The sequence below is a fragment of the Sinohyriopsis cumingii genome, unplaced genomic scaffold (assembly GCF_028554795.1).
Source record: "Sinohyriopsis cumingii isolate HCF-2022 unplaced genomic scaffold, ASM2855479v2 utg000360l, whole genome shotgun sequence".
Taxonomy (NCBI): Eukaryota; Metazoa; Mollusca; class Bivalvia; order Unionida; family Unionidae; genus Sinohyriopsis; species Sinohyriopsis cumingii.
In genome coordinates, this window is record NW_028315892.1 from 1,586,083 (window position 1) to 1,600,000 (window position 13,918).

General features: G+C 38.0%; 1 protein-coding gene across 8 annotated transcripts in view; it reads left to right on the forward strand.

Moving 5' to 3' along the window:
- The first annotated feature begins 874 nt into the window (after positions 1-874).
- Positions 875-13,918, forward strand: part of LOC149774246 (uncharacterized) — an 88,786-nt gene continuing 75,742 nt past the window's right edge. For 7 of the 8 annotated variants that reach the window (XR_016416900.1, XM_089945541.1, XM_089945543.1 and 4 more), the window contains exon 1: positions 877-1,066. The gene's annotated coding sequence lies outside the window, so the exon portion shown is untranslated. Of the gene's footprint in view, positions 1,067-13,918 lie in introns of all 8 variants that reach the window. The other variant, XM_089945547.1, reaches the window with a different exon arrangement.

Consider the following 13,918-nt stretch of genomic DNA (forward strand, 5'->3'; position numbering starts at 1 on the left):
TGAAGCGTCGGAATGTGCTCACAAGCCATAACCTCCGCAATGGACAGGTAACCACAACACATGTATTTAGTCTCTTTTGAGCTAGTAGTGTGAATTATGTCAGCGACAGCGACCGTAGGACGAATTCCCATGTTCTGCGAATAAATAAAAATAGTTTAGGAGACGTTGCAAGGAGGCGTGAGTCCCTGTATTTGCCTGCTGTGACTTCCGCGACACGGGCTTTGAAGAACAGGTCCACAATAGATTATTCGATCAAGTCAAGTTGTTCCTGGCTGAAGTAGTACAATGGGTAGATGCCGGCAAATAAATTTGGCTTACCCAGAAGACAGTGTACACATTGTGATCGCTGTACAAGTACAAAAGAAACTGCAGTAAGTTCTGTAAGTTCAATCAACGTGGTAGTTTGTTTGGAAACGTGCCAGAATTTTGTCAAGTTCATGATATTACAGAAAAATAACAGCGTATATTACATTAAATAATAACTAGTTCTGGTCATGTCTATCTGTCTATCTATCTATCTATCTATCTATCTACAGTATCTATCTTTCTCTCTCTCTCGATCCATCCATCCATCCATATATCTATCTATCTATTCATATTAACCGAGGAGGTGTCTAACCTATGTACCTAGCGTTTTGAAGTCAACACCGATTTGGCCAAAGCAACTCATAAAAAACGGTTACTTTTCATCGTGCAAATGTCAAAATAGAGAAGGCCAGATTAGTACCTGTCTGTCCCTTACCTGTCACACGTCACTTTGATATGCTATTCATTACTTGTTTGAATATGTGCCAAACTTGCATATGATATTTAAGAGACATGGGTATATACTTTTATCAATGACGTAATATACATACAGTGCATACATACTGGTCTGTCTATGAGTACCTATGCTAGGTTTTAGTGTCTATTAAAGTAGTTGTGACATAACTGCAAACGACAGCAGACTAATAGGTAAGCTGTCACAAAGTATACTAACTGGAAACATGTGCTAGTTCATGGAAATTCTTTCATCATAATCGTCTCAGAGAACTTGACGTGGACATTAGAACGGAGCTTGATTGCGGTATGTAATAGTTCAATATGTGTCGCGTCCTAACATAATAAAACATTTGCGAAAATTAAAAACACGATATTTACTTGTAATGAGTCACAAGTGTATATAAATTGGTACTAAATACATTTTTCGAATCAATATATGTGTGTGTGTGTTTGTGTGTGTGTGTGTGTGTATGTGAGTCTTTATAATATAGCATATATATTGTATTCCTCTAGCAATCGTTATCCCTAAAATGTGGGACAACTAGATACGATATTTACTAGCATTTGATTTATTGGGTCCAATATAACATTGTCTTTTGACAGAGAGAGAGAGAGAAAGTAGTAGTAAACCTGGAACAAAATATTGTATATAGATGACGTATGTTGTTCTGCATAATGTCAGCACTTTTTTTGAGAATATGTAATCACATGGTACAAGGACAGTTGTACATTTGCCAGCTATTTTTTTATGTTTATTTCCCATATTAAATCGAAAATGTCTCATGCATAACTTGTTCATGGCCTCTTCACTAGATGTTATTTATATATGAATACAATAAAAACCTTCAGTTGCAAATTAGTGTGCTATTAAAGATGAAATGAAACACAGCGTATAAGAATCTTAGTTGTGTGTGTGTTTTGGAATATCTACAGCATATCCAACATGAAAAAAAAACGAATACAACACCCACCTCTTATCCCCCGCCCAAACAAATTGTGTTGTCAGTGAAGAAACAAAATCTTAAATATGCACCCCTACCCTTCCTTAACAAAAACGCACGTCACACGTGAGTCTGTCAATTTACATTTGGCACACTTTTTCGTCGCAGTAAGTATTCTAAAAAAGCATTTAGTTGGGTATGTCACCTAGGTTCTAGTAAAGCGCAATACTAAGAAGGGCGTAAGAAATTATTGAAGAGAATATCTATTAGCTTTAGGCACCACATAAAGGTTTGTACCGCTGTATATCTGAACATGCTGCCATTCGTACCATGGTATAAAGCAATCATATTAGTGACCATTCATTTATATTTGCGAGGCAATTTTGATTCTCATAATGCTGGAAAATGTATTGCACTGATTTGTAGCAAAAGAACGCCATATTTTATTTATTATAGTATTTAAAAATTTAATTGTTTTACGATAAAGAAACTGAACAATCTTATCTGGAAAGGAAATATCAGTCCTCTTCTCCCAAGAAAACAAATCGAATGGTCACTACCCTATAGTAGGCGCATTTGCTGTTTATATGTTAACTGTTCTTTAAGTTGTCATCTAAACACTCTAACTAAAGTGGGACTAATACGGTGACACTATAGGTGACATCCTAATAACATATTGTGCTGAAATCATTGCGCTTGCTGATAGACATAGGAAGTGCTTAAACTGAAGCCTGTATCTTACTAGCTGAACTATTGATATAATAGGCAGGGAACCTTGAAGTTCATAAATATCATTATATTTCTAATATTCTGGGACAAATATAACTATTTCTAAAAAGAAAAATGTTACAGTCATTTTGTCATAGGATATAAATGATCAATACATTCGTAACATGATTGCTCGGGAATTTCCGTACATTCTTTTATGATGGAAACTACCAAAGAAATGGTGAAGTGCAAAAGTACGGTATCAAGTACCACCTGGAATAGAAAACAACAACAACAGCAACAACAAAACGTATTAAACTAGTATACCGATGATACCATAAACCTCCCCTCCCTCTCTCTCTCTCTCTCTCATTTCATAAATGATATTCATGATTAATATTTCGAATACACGAGAGTGTGATAGCTTACTAAATTGTCTAGAGTAGTTTCAAAGCATTTTAATCATCATGTTTAGATCCCAAACCGTTGGCACAAGAAGTATGCTATATGCATATCCCGTGAAAGTAAACAAGAAGTAAAGTCATCATAACAGGTTAAGATATGTTTACGTTCGATGCACTGGAGGCGGAAGGTAATTTTGCTTAACATAAGAGTATTTGATAAAAGAGTGAGTTTCATACTGATATCATCGTGCTATCGTGCATTAGTTTAGCCATATTACGGACGGAAGGAAATCGAAATTAATATTTGAAACCTTACAGGAATTTATTATGAACAGGAACAAAAGGACTTGTTTTCCGCTAGCATATGATATTGTGGTTTAAACAGCAGGGAGGACAAACAGACCTAGGGTTTCCAACAAAAAATAAATCTTCCACAGAAAACTCTCTCGTAGAAGTGCTCTATTTACCTAATAGAGGCTTCCTGGGGAAGCTTACTCGTTATTGAAACCCGTTCCATTAATGAAACCTTAGTTTGAAGATTTAGCTGAAAAAAAAAATACTCTACGTGAATTTTTTTTTTTTTTTTGATTCTATATATACGACCGACTTTAGGTAGGTGCCCTCCCTGCTGCTATCGTCTAATCGAGTAGGGCTATAATTAGAAGATTACGCAGAAGATTACAGTCAAAAGTTTATATCGGAGATAAATATTATGGTTAAAAGATTTAATCTAGACCCACTCGATATCATGACCTGGGATCAGATAGATTTACTAGTAGTAAAGGGGGATACATTAGCGACAATGGGAATTAGGATTACAGACCCCCCTGGGACAGATTAGCGACAAGGGAAATTTAACATGGAGAAAAATCGTGGGTCAGATTAGCGACAAGGGAAATTAACATGGAGAAAAATCGTGGGTCAGATTAGCGTCAAGGGAAATTAACATGGAGAAAAATCGTGGGACTGTTGAGCGTCAAGGGGAATTGAACATGGGAATAGAGTGTGGGTCTATCTAGGGACTAGGGGAATTTAACATATGGAAATTGAACATGGTGGGTCTGTATAGCGTCAAGGGGAATTGAACATGGTGGGATTGTCTAGGGACAATGATGGTAGAGGGTCAAACACAACAGAGACAGAAACATACATACACTAGTACAAGCGTGAGATTTATATATAAAGCATTACCAAGACCTGAAATCTTGCTGGGGTGTTCAAAAATTTGCATAATTGTAATGATGCTATAAATAGCTATAATCAAGGAAATGCTCAACGACAAAATGGATGTGACTAAAAGTAACGCTAAAATGACGAAATTGTCCCAGAATTTAAAGGAAAATAAACATATCCCCGAAAATTAAGTTACAATGGTTTAGACTAAAATGGATAAAATTAGTAACTACTTACAATATCAACTTCTGTGACGATCGTGAATAAATACCTATGTATCTATAATCAGCTGAAATTCCTATGAAATCCCACTATCTATTTATAGCTCCAACTTGTGGGTTTTTCCTTTGGAAAATCCCACTATCTTTATATAGCCTCAGCTTGAGTGACGTTCCTGTTTATGAATTCTAATATATATGTAAAGCTACAAAATGTGGAAATCCCCAAGTCGATATTTATAGTCTCAAAATTTCCAGCCTCAGTGACGTCACTGTACTGAACACTAGGGGATAAATGGCAACAGTGTTGCAAGTGGCTGACCTGAATACGCGCTACTGTAGGTAGGTAGGTAGAGTGTATCTGATAGGGAAAAAGTGAGTTTTATAGGGACAAACAGAGACCAATACACACACACACACACACAGAGAAGAGGAAAAAACAAACCCCAAATATACTATCCACACTCGGGAGGAAGAAAAAAAAACAACCAAATATACGATCTACACAACGTACGCGAACACACACACACACACACACACACACACACACACACATACACAGAGGCAAGAGGATAAAACAAAATCCAAATATACTATCAACACAGAAGGGAGATAATACAAACCCCAAATAAACTATCCACACAAACGTACGCGAACGCATACAAACCCAAAATAAACTATCCACACAAACGTACGCGAACGCATACAAACCCCAAATATACTATCCACACTCGGGAGGAAGAAGAAAAAACAACCAAATATACGATCTACACAACGTACGCTAACACACACACACACACACACACACACACACACACACACACACACACACAGAAGAGGAAAAAACAAACCCCAAATATACTATCCACACTCGGGAGGAAGAAAAAAAACAACCAAATATACGATCTACACAACGTACGCGAACACACACACACACACACACACACACACACACACACACACACACACAGGGAAGAGGAAAAAACAAAATCCAAATATACTATCAACACAGAAGGGAGATAATACAAACCCCAAATAAACTATCCACACAAACGTACGCGAACGCATACAGACCCCAAATAAACTATCCACACAAACGTACGCGAACGCATACAAACCCCAAATATACTATCCACACTCGGGAGGAAGAAGAAAAAACAACCAAATATACGATCTACACAACGTACGCTAACACACACACACACAAACACACACACAGAGAAGAGGAAAAAACAAACCCCAAATATACTATCCACACTCGGGAGGAAGAAAAAAAAACAACCAAATATACGATCTACACAACGTACGCGAACACACACACAGACACACACACACACACACACAGGGAAGAGGAAAAAACAAAATCCAAATATACTATCAACACAGAAGGGAGATAATACAAACCCCAAATAAATTATCCACACAAACGTACGCGAACGCATACAAACCCCAAATAAACTATCCACACAAACGTACGCGAACGCATACAAACCCCAAATATACCATCCACACTCGGGAGGAAGAAGAAAAAACAACCAAATATACGATCTACACAACGTACGCTAACACACACACACACACACACACACACACACACACACACACACACACACACACGCACACCACAGAGGGAAGAAGAAAACCATTATACACTATCCACACGGAGTGAAGAAATAACCCTTTATATATATATATACTATCAACAGAGAGTGAAGAAAATAACCCATTATATTCCATCAACACAGAGTGAAGAAGAAAAAGTTTTTTGAAAGCACCTAAGCCCTCACCTGCAATGACCAACTCTGCCAAACACCTACACCCCACCCCACCCCCAACTCCCAACACTACAAAACCCATTTAACCCGTTATTTTATGGCATCAGTGTGTGCTTTAGGAAACATCAAGACACAAAATGATGGATGAATAGACTGACTATTGTTTACGGACTTGCATGCCTAAAGAGCGTGCGTGAAGGAAAACATCCTTCCATTTCAATTCTAACTAAAACATGATCCAGAGGGATAGAGAGGTGAAAGAGCACAATTTCATAAAGTGTGAGTAAAACAAAACACGCCATCCTTATTATACAATGTCAAGACCAAGAGACACTTACGTTTTCTTTCTGGTCTATTCTCTTTTAGAAGGTAGTATGAAATTTCACATCAGGGCCAACGCATCGGCTCACATTGTCAATTTTTCCATTTCCATGTCTTTACTGGCACAAGTTCTTCATCATCTTCAATTTCTTCTTCTTCTTCTTCTGAATCCCTCTTCTCTGTTTCGTCTTGTTTTTTTTTTTCTTCTCTTTTCTCGTAGGGCACTCTGAATTCCAGTGTCCTTTCCCCTGACAACGATATTAGGTATCTTGACTTTTGTCTCTCTTTCTTAGACGAAGCAGGTATTTTGGAGACAAATACCCATTTACCTTTGCAGATATAGCAAACTTAGCACACACTTTCGTATGACTCTCATCAAATCAACGACCAAAAGAGTAAGTTTTGTTGCCACTTTCGCCTGTGAATTATGCTTTCGTATGACTTTTAGCAAATATTTGACCAGCAGGTCGATCTGTGCTGACTCTTCCATCTTCGTGATCGTTTGAGAGCGGAATGAATACTCTGACGCTAAGACACTCTCCTTATATACAGGGACCTGCTGCGTATGAAACCTAGTCAAATGTAATTTTGCAATAAGATGAAACGATTTCATTGAGGAAGTAAAAGGCAATGATGTACCGTATCGCCTCACACAAAACCTGAAGTGTTAGCTTAGATCCGTGTCAGCAATTTCGAAGACATAACTGAGCTTTCATCAATGCTCTCCATTTACACCACAAAACCACGAGTCCTGATTCACGCCAAAAGAAATTTCGTTCGGTCCATAAAAAATAGTATCACATCCGAGAAACACAAAACCGAACTTCCAGAAAACTGAGAACGACGGCTTACACCTACAACGTGAAATGTATGAGTTCAAGTAGTGCGTAAAACTTAGTCAAATTAAATTTTTATAGTCAAGACGAAACGATCTCTTTTCGAAGAAGAAAGCAGACACCAAGCGACAATGGCGATCCGTGTCACACAACACTTTTCAAAATGTATATGATCAGAGGTTTGTTCTAGCGATCTGCACGGTTAAATTAAATGTTGATGTATTTTGCAATAAGACGGACACAATTTCCATGGGATCGCCCATGGAACCATTGTTCGTGCATTAGTTTAATTTTTTAAAATATTTTTTATATAAATCGCCTATAGGATAGACCCAGTAAAACATGGCCATTCTCGTCACTGTGTGAATAGCTACTCAAGTCAATTCGAAGTGAACGCGGTAAGAAAATAAGTATAGCCAATGAAATGGCTTACAACGGGTGATGCATTGTTTTGTTCTAGGACTGTGTGGCATAATAATCCCTATGTTCTTGCGTTGTTACCATTACAGTGCAGACAGACTTAAATGTGAACTTACAAGCCCTCTTTGTGTGTGTGTGTTGTACCATTTCTTCTTACCACATCAAAATACTGAGCGTCACAGTATTGGTTCGCGTTTTCAAGCTGACCATTTTTTTTTATATCTCACTTAAACATTTTAACATAAACACTCACACTCACATCGGTAGAGTCAGAACAGACGTGTTACAGTACTGAGGGGCATGTTATCTTTTTTTTTTTTTGTTTTTTGTTTTTTTTTCAAGCTAATAAATTGGGGGTTTGTATGAAGTAAAGAACCGAAAGTACAGTGAAACTCAAGGATGATGACCCAATCTGTCTGTCTATTGATGCGTGTATTTACTTAAGAAGAAATATGACCTCTAAAACACAAAGAGATACGGCAAGCATGATTAGAATGAACATAACGATGTTTTCCTTCACGCCCGTGTAATTTAGAGCTTCAATCCTCTTTGAAGACAAACTTGGTCTCCTTTTGTAGGGCTTGAAATAATAAAAAATCTGAAAAAATCTTAAACACTTTGCTATAGATAATTTCATCAACAGACTAAACAACATAAATACCGTTACAACACTAGAAAGCCTTAAATCTTCTATCAAAAAGAAATGCATAAAAAAATTAAAGATTAACGATAACTAACCAATGAAACCGAATTTAACAAAGGCAGTGACATGTGAAGAAATGGCTCTCACTTTGGAAAGGTAGGCGAACGTACTCTGTCATGCACCATCAACTTGAAAAAAAATTATAAACAGAGAGAAACCTGAATTCAAAATTCAGTTTGTTTTCTTCAAAATTGTTTCGTTTCTTTTTTCTTTCTTTTGGAACAAATCTAAGCACTAATATAGAGTGGAAAAGGGAAAATGCACATACAAGCTTTGATATTTCTTTAAAAAAATGAGGGGATATTCCTAACGTTCATAATCACCTATATATGCTTGGACTTGTCTGTGACTTATCCACAAAACAAGATGTACATATTTCTGGTCAAGCTGCAAGTGTGTGCGTGTTTTTGAAAATGGTAAAAATTGGATATACAATTTTCTCGTGACACTTATAAAGTGAAGAGTCTGTGCAAGTGTCAAAAGCCAAAGTCATATAAGTTTTGTATTTTGTACGGCTTGTAAAGATTTCCACTTTAGAAAATGTGAAGTATCACAAGTTATTATCACAAACAGAAGTGGAACATAGGGGATTGCAAGAAAGAAAATAACCCAGACAGTTGGTGTCATCAAGAGTGCTAGAGACGGTACCCGAACTTGCTTGCCTGCTTACTTGAATTAAAGTGATTTTCGCTCTAATGGAGCATATATCACTGGTTTAATAACGCACCGCGTGATTTTTAATTACTCCTGGGGAAGGAAAGAGAGCCTCATCCCCAGGCTTTTATGTACTCACAGACTACTTTTAAATTTAGCCACTCAGGTGTAGGACTAACTAGTCCTTAACAACCTGACTGAAAGGCTTTAAACATGAGTGGGAATAGTCTCACCACACACTCATTTTTCTGTCCGAGCGTGGTAAAGGAGGAAAAAAGGTGCTCAAAAAGACAGCCATGGGTGTTAAGTACTCAACAGAACGCTAGCCCGTACTTATTTCAAATCAAGTCCCGTTTTTGCTAATAGACAGTAAAAAGTACCAATAATGTGTTAACCACTTGTGCAATTAGTTCAAATCTAACGAGTCTGTTAAATTTCCTACTTCCTAACATATCTATCTAATATTAGTACTTAGTGTAGTGTACATAAAAATAGCCATACTGATCTTATTTAAATTATTATGTCTAAGAGACATATACCAGTTTGGTCACTGTTAGGTTTAAAAAGTTAAGTTTGTTGCGGTGTTCCAATGGGTCAAGTTTGTTTCGAGAATAGTTTAGTCAAGGAGGGATACCAAGCCAAATATGGTTCCCTAGTTAATAAAAAGCAATCTTTTGGAGCCCTAAAAAAAGGCTGTTTTTTTCTGTTAGAAGGTAACACGTCTCTCTTTTGCTTTCACGTTCTTTCTCGCACTCCTAGTCTCATGATTCTTGATATCAGGAAATGCGTAGCCATGATGGGCGGCAATGTAAGCAGCGGCTTCTACCAGTTGACTGAGGGGGTATCCAGCGTAGGTTTGTTTGTAGAATTGGGAAGAACTCTGACCCTAATCCCCATTGAGAAGGTCTTGGTTTAAAGGTGTCTAGAGATTTGTAGGCAACGTATTGTATGACTCTAATAAACTACCCTGCTTTGTTGACGTCATACAATGCTTGATCTAGTCCCATTTCGGTGTACTTCTCAACGAGTGTCAGCGTCCCCCTCCTCCTCCTCAACCGCCTCAATTTCCTCTTCTGGTTCTGATACTAATTCTTTAGTTGAGGTAGATAGTTTCAAGTCTGCTGCTATGGTGTCTGTCGCTGTTATTGTTGTTGTGGTTGTTCTTTCAGCTGAGATTGCCTGCAGTATCGGAGTGAGAAAAGAACGTTGTTGTTGTTGTAGTGTTTAACGCCATTTTTCAGCACGCGATAGGCTATACATGGCGGCCAGTATTAATGGTGGAGGAAGAACCCGGGAAAAACCCGGAAAGAACCACCGACCCACGAGAAGCTACTGGCAAGCTTTCTCACATACCCACATTAGCCGAATCCGAGACTCGAACCCCACGCAGACAAAGGTGAGATGACAGTGATCTGTAACGGAGAGCGCTTTAGACCACTCGGCCACTCGGGGCCCCAGAAAAGAACGTAGTGCCTCCGATAATTACATTTGAGTTTGCCATACCGTTTGTCTAACATAATTGGCCCTTTATTTTGCCACCACTCTTTCCGGGGCAGGTTGTTTGTTTTTTTGTTTTTTTTTCAAGCTAATAAATTGGGGGTTTGTATGAAGTAAAGAACCGAAAGTACAGTGAAACTCAAGGATGATGACCCAATCTGTCTGTCTATTGATGCGTGTATTTACTTAAGAAGAAATATGACCTCTAAAACACAGAGAGATACGGCAAGCATGATTAGAATGAACATAACGATGTTTTCCTTCACGCCCGTGTAATTTAAAAAAAAAAAAAACGCACAAACCTAAAAGAAACACTCACTCACTTTTTTTACAGAACATTACTATTTTTTAAAATTTTGATAAGCGACGGAAACGAAGGACTTAGAGTCGCACTTTCTAACCAAGATAAAGAAATCATGTGCTGATAGACTCACTTCTGTATTTTTTCTTCTAACTGACTAACATATCATAGGCAATGGAATGTTATTTCTTTCGAGAGCATGGGGTAGCCCTGAATTTTTTTTTTTTTTGAACTTGAAGCTATGGCGGTCGCTTAGGTTATAAGATGGCGACCTTATCCTGTGAGAAAGCCTGTCGTCAGAGGAGGTCGCCAGAATAGGAGATTAAAAAATAGTAATGTTCTGTAAAAAAAGTGAGTGAGTGTTTCTTTTAGGTTTGTGCGTTTTTTTTTTTTGTTGGTGATAATATGGATAATGTAAGTTCGGTTACAACGAAATTAAAAGAATTAGGCCCAGAACTCGGTGTGGAGGGAAGAAATATACGCAACAGTAGCGGGAGCAAGAAATGCAGACCTAGCCAGTTAGCAATCCACCCACCTCGAGAACACAAATAACATCTAGTCAACATCCGACTATACCTAACAAACAACCTGCCCCGGAAAGAGTGGTGGCAAAATAAAGGGCCAATTATGTTAGACAAACGGTATGGCAAACTCAAATGTAATTATCGGAGGCACTACGTTCTTTTCTGGGGCCCCGAGTGGCCGAGTGGTCTAAAGCGCTCTCCGTTACGGATCACTGTCATCTCACCTTTGTCTGCGTGGGGTTCGAGTCTCGGATTCGGCTAATGTGGGTATGTGAGAAAGCTTGCCAGTAGCTTCTCGTGGGTCGGTGGTTCTTTCCGGGTTTTTCCCGGGTTCTTCCTCCACCATTAATACTGGCCGCCATGTATAGCCTATCGCGTGCTGAAAAATGGCGTTAAACACTACAACAACAACAACGTTCTTTTCTCACTCCGATACTGCAGGCAATCTCAGCTGAAAGAACAACCACAACAACAATAACAGCGACAGACACCATAGCAGCAGACTTGAAACTATCTACCTCAACTAAAGAATTAGTATCAGAACCAGAAGAGGAAATTGAGGCGGTTGAGGAGGAGGAGGGGGACGCTGACACTCGTTGAGAAGTACACCGAAATGGGACTAGATCAAGCATTGTATGACGTCAACAAAGCAGGGTAGTTTATTAGAGTCATACAATACGTTGCCTACAAATCTCTAGACACCTTTAAACCAAGACCTTCTCAATGGGGATTAGGGTCAGAGTTCTTCCCAATTCTACAAACAAACCTACGCTGGATACCCCCTCAGTCAACTGGTAGAAGCCGCTGCTTACATTGCCGCCCATCATGGCTACGCATTTCCTGATATCAAGAATCATGAGACTAGGAGTGCGAGAAAGAACGTGAAAGCAAAAGAGAGACGTGTTACCTTCTAACAGAAAAAAACAGCCTTTTTTAGGGCTCCAAAAGATTGCTTTTTATTAACTAGGGAACCATATTTGGCTTGGTATCCCTCCTTGACTAAACTATTCTCGAAACAAACTTGACCCATTGGAACACCGCAACAAACTTAACTTTTTAAACCTAACAGTGACCAAACTGGTATATGTCTCTTAGACATAATAATTTAAATAAGATCAGTATGGCTATTTTTATGTACACTACACTAAGTACTAATATTAGATAGATATGTTAGGAAGTAGGAAATTTAACAGACTCGTTAGATTTGAACTAATTGCACAAGTGGTTAACACATTATTGGTACTTTTTACTGTCTATTAGCAAAAACGGGACTTGATTTGAAATAAGTACGGGCTAGCGTTCTGTTGAGTACTTAACACCCATGGCTGTCTTTTTGAGCACCTTTTTTCCTCCTTTACCACGCTCGGACAGAAAAATGAGTGTGTGGTGAGACTATTCCCACTCATGTTTAAAGCCTTTCAGTCAGGTTGTTAAGGACTAGTTAGTCCTACACCTGAGTGGCTAAATTTAAAAGTAGTCTGTGAGTACATAAAAGCCTGGGGATGAGGCTCTCTTTCCTTCCCCAGGAGTAATTAAAAATCACGCGGTGCGTTATTAAACCAGTGATATATGCTCCATTAGAGCGAAAATCACTTTAATTCAAGTAAGCAGGCAAGCAAGTTCGGGTACCGTCTCTAGCACTCTTGATGACACCAACTGTCTGGGTTATTTTCTTTCTTGCAATCCCCTATGTTCCACTTCTGTTTGTGATAATAACTTGTGATACTTCACATTTTCTAAAGTGGAAATCTTTACAAGCCGTACAAAATACAAAACTTATATGACTTTGGCTTTTGACACTTGCACAGACTCTTCACTTTATAAGTGTCACGAGAAAATTGTATATCCAATTTTTACCATTTTCAAAAACACGCACACACTTGCAGCTTGACCAGAAATATGTACATCTTGTTTTGTGGATAAGTCACAGACAAGTCCAAGCATATATAGGTGATTATGAACGTTAGGAATATCCCCTCATTTTTTTAAAGAAATATCAAAGCTTGTATGTGCATTTTCCCTTTTCCACTCTATATTAGTGCTTAGATTTGTTCCAAAAGAAAGAAAAAAGAAACGAAACAATTTTGAAGAAAACAAACTGAATTTTGAATTCAGGTTTCTCTCTGTTTATGATTTTTTTTCAAGTTGATGGTGCATGACAGAGTACGTTCGCCTACCTTTCCAAAGTGAGAGCCATTTCTTCACATGTCACTGCCTTTGTTAAATTCGGTTTCATTGGTTAGTTATCGTTAATCTTTAATTTTTTTATGCATTTCTTTTTGATAGAAGATTTAAGGCTTTCTAGTGTTGTAACGGTATTTATGTTGTTTAGTCTGTTGATGAAATTATCTATAGCAAAGTGTTTAAGATTTTTTCAGATTTTTTATTATTTCAAGCCCTACAAAAGGAGACCAAGTTTGTCTTCAAAGAGGATTGAAGCTCTAAATTACACGGGCGTGAAGGAAAACATCGTTATGTTCATTCTAATCATGCTTGCCGTATCTCTTTGTGTTTTAGAGGTCATATTTCTTCTTAAGTAAATACACGCATCAATAGACAGACAGATTGGGTCATCATCCTTGAGTTTCACTGTACTTTCGGTTCTTTACTTCATACAAACCCCCAATTTATTAGCTTGAAAAAAAAACAAAAAACAAAAAAAAAAAAAGATAACATGCCCC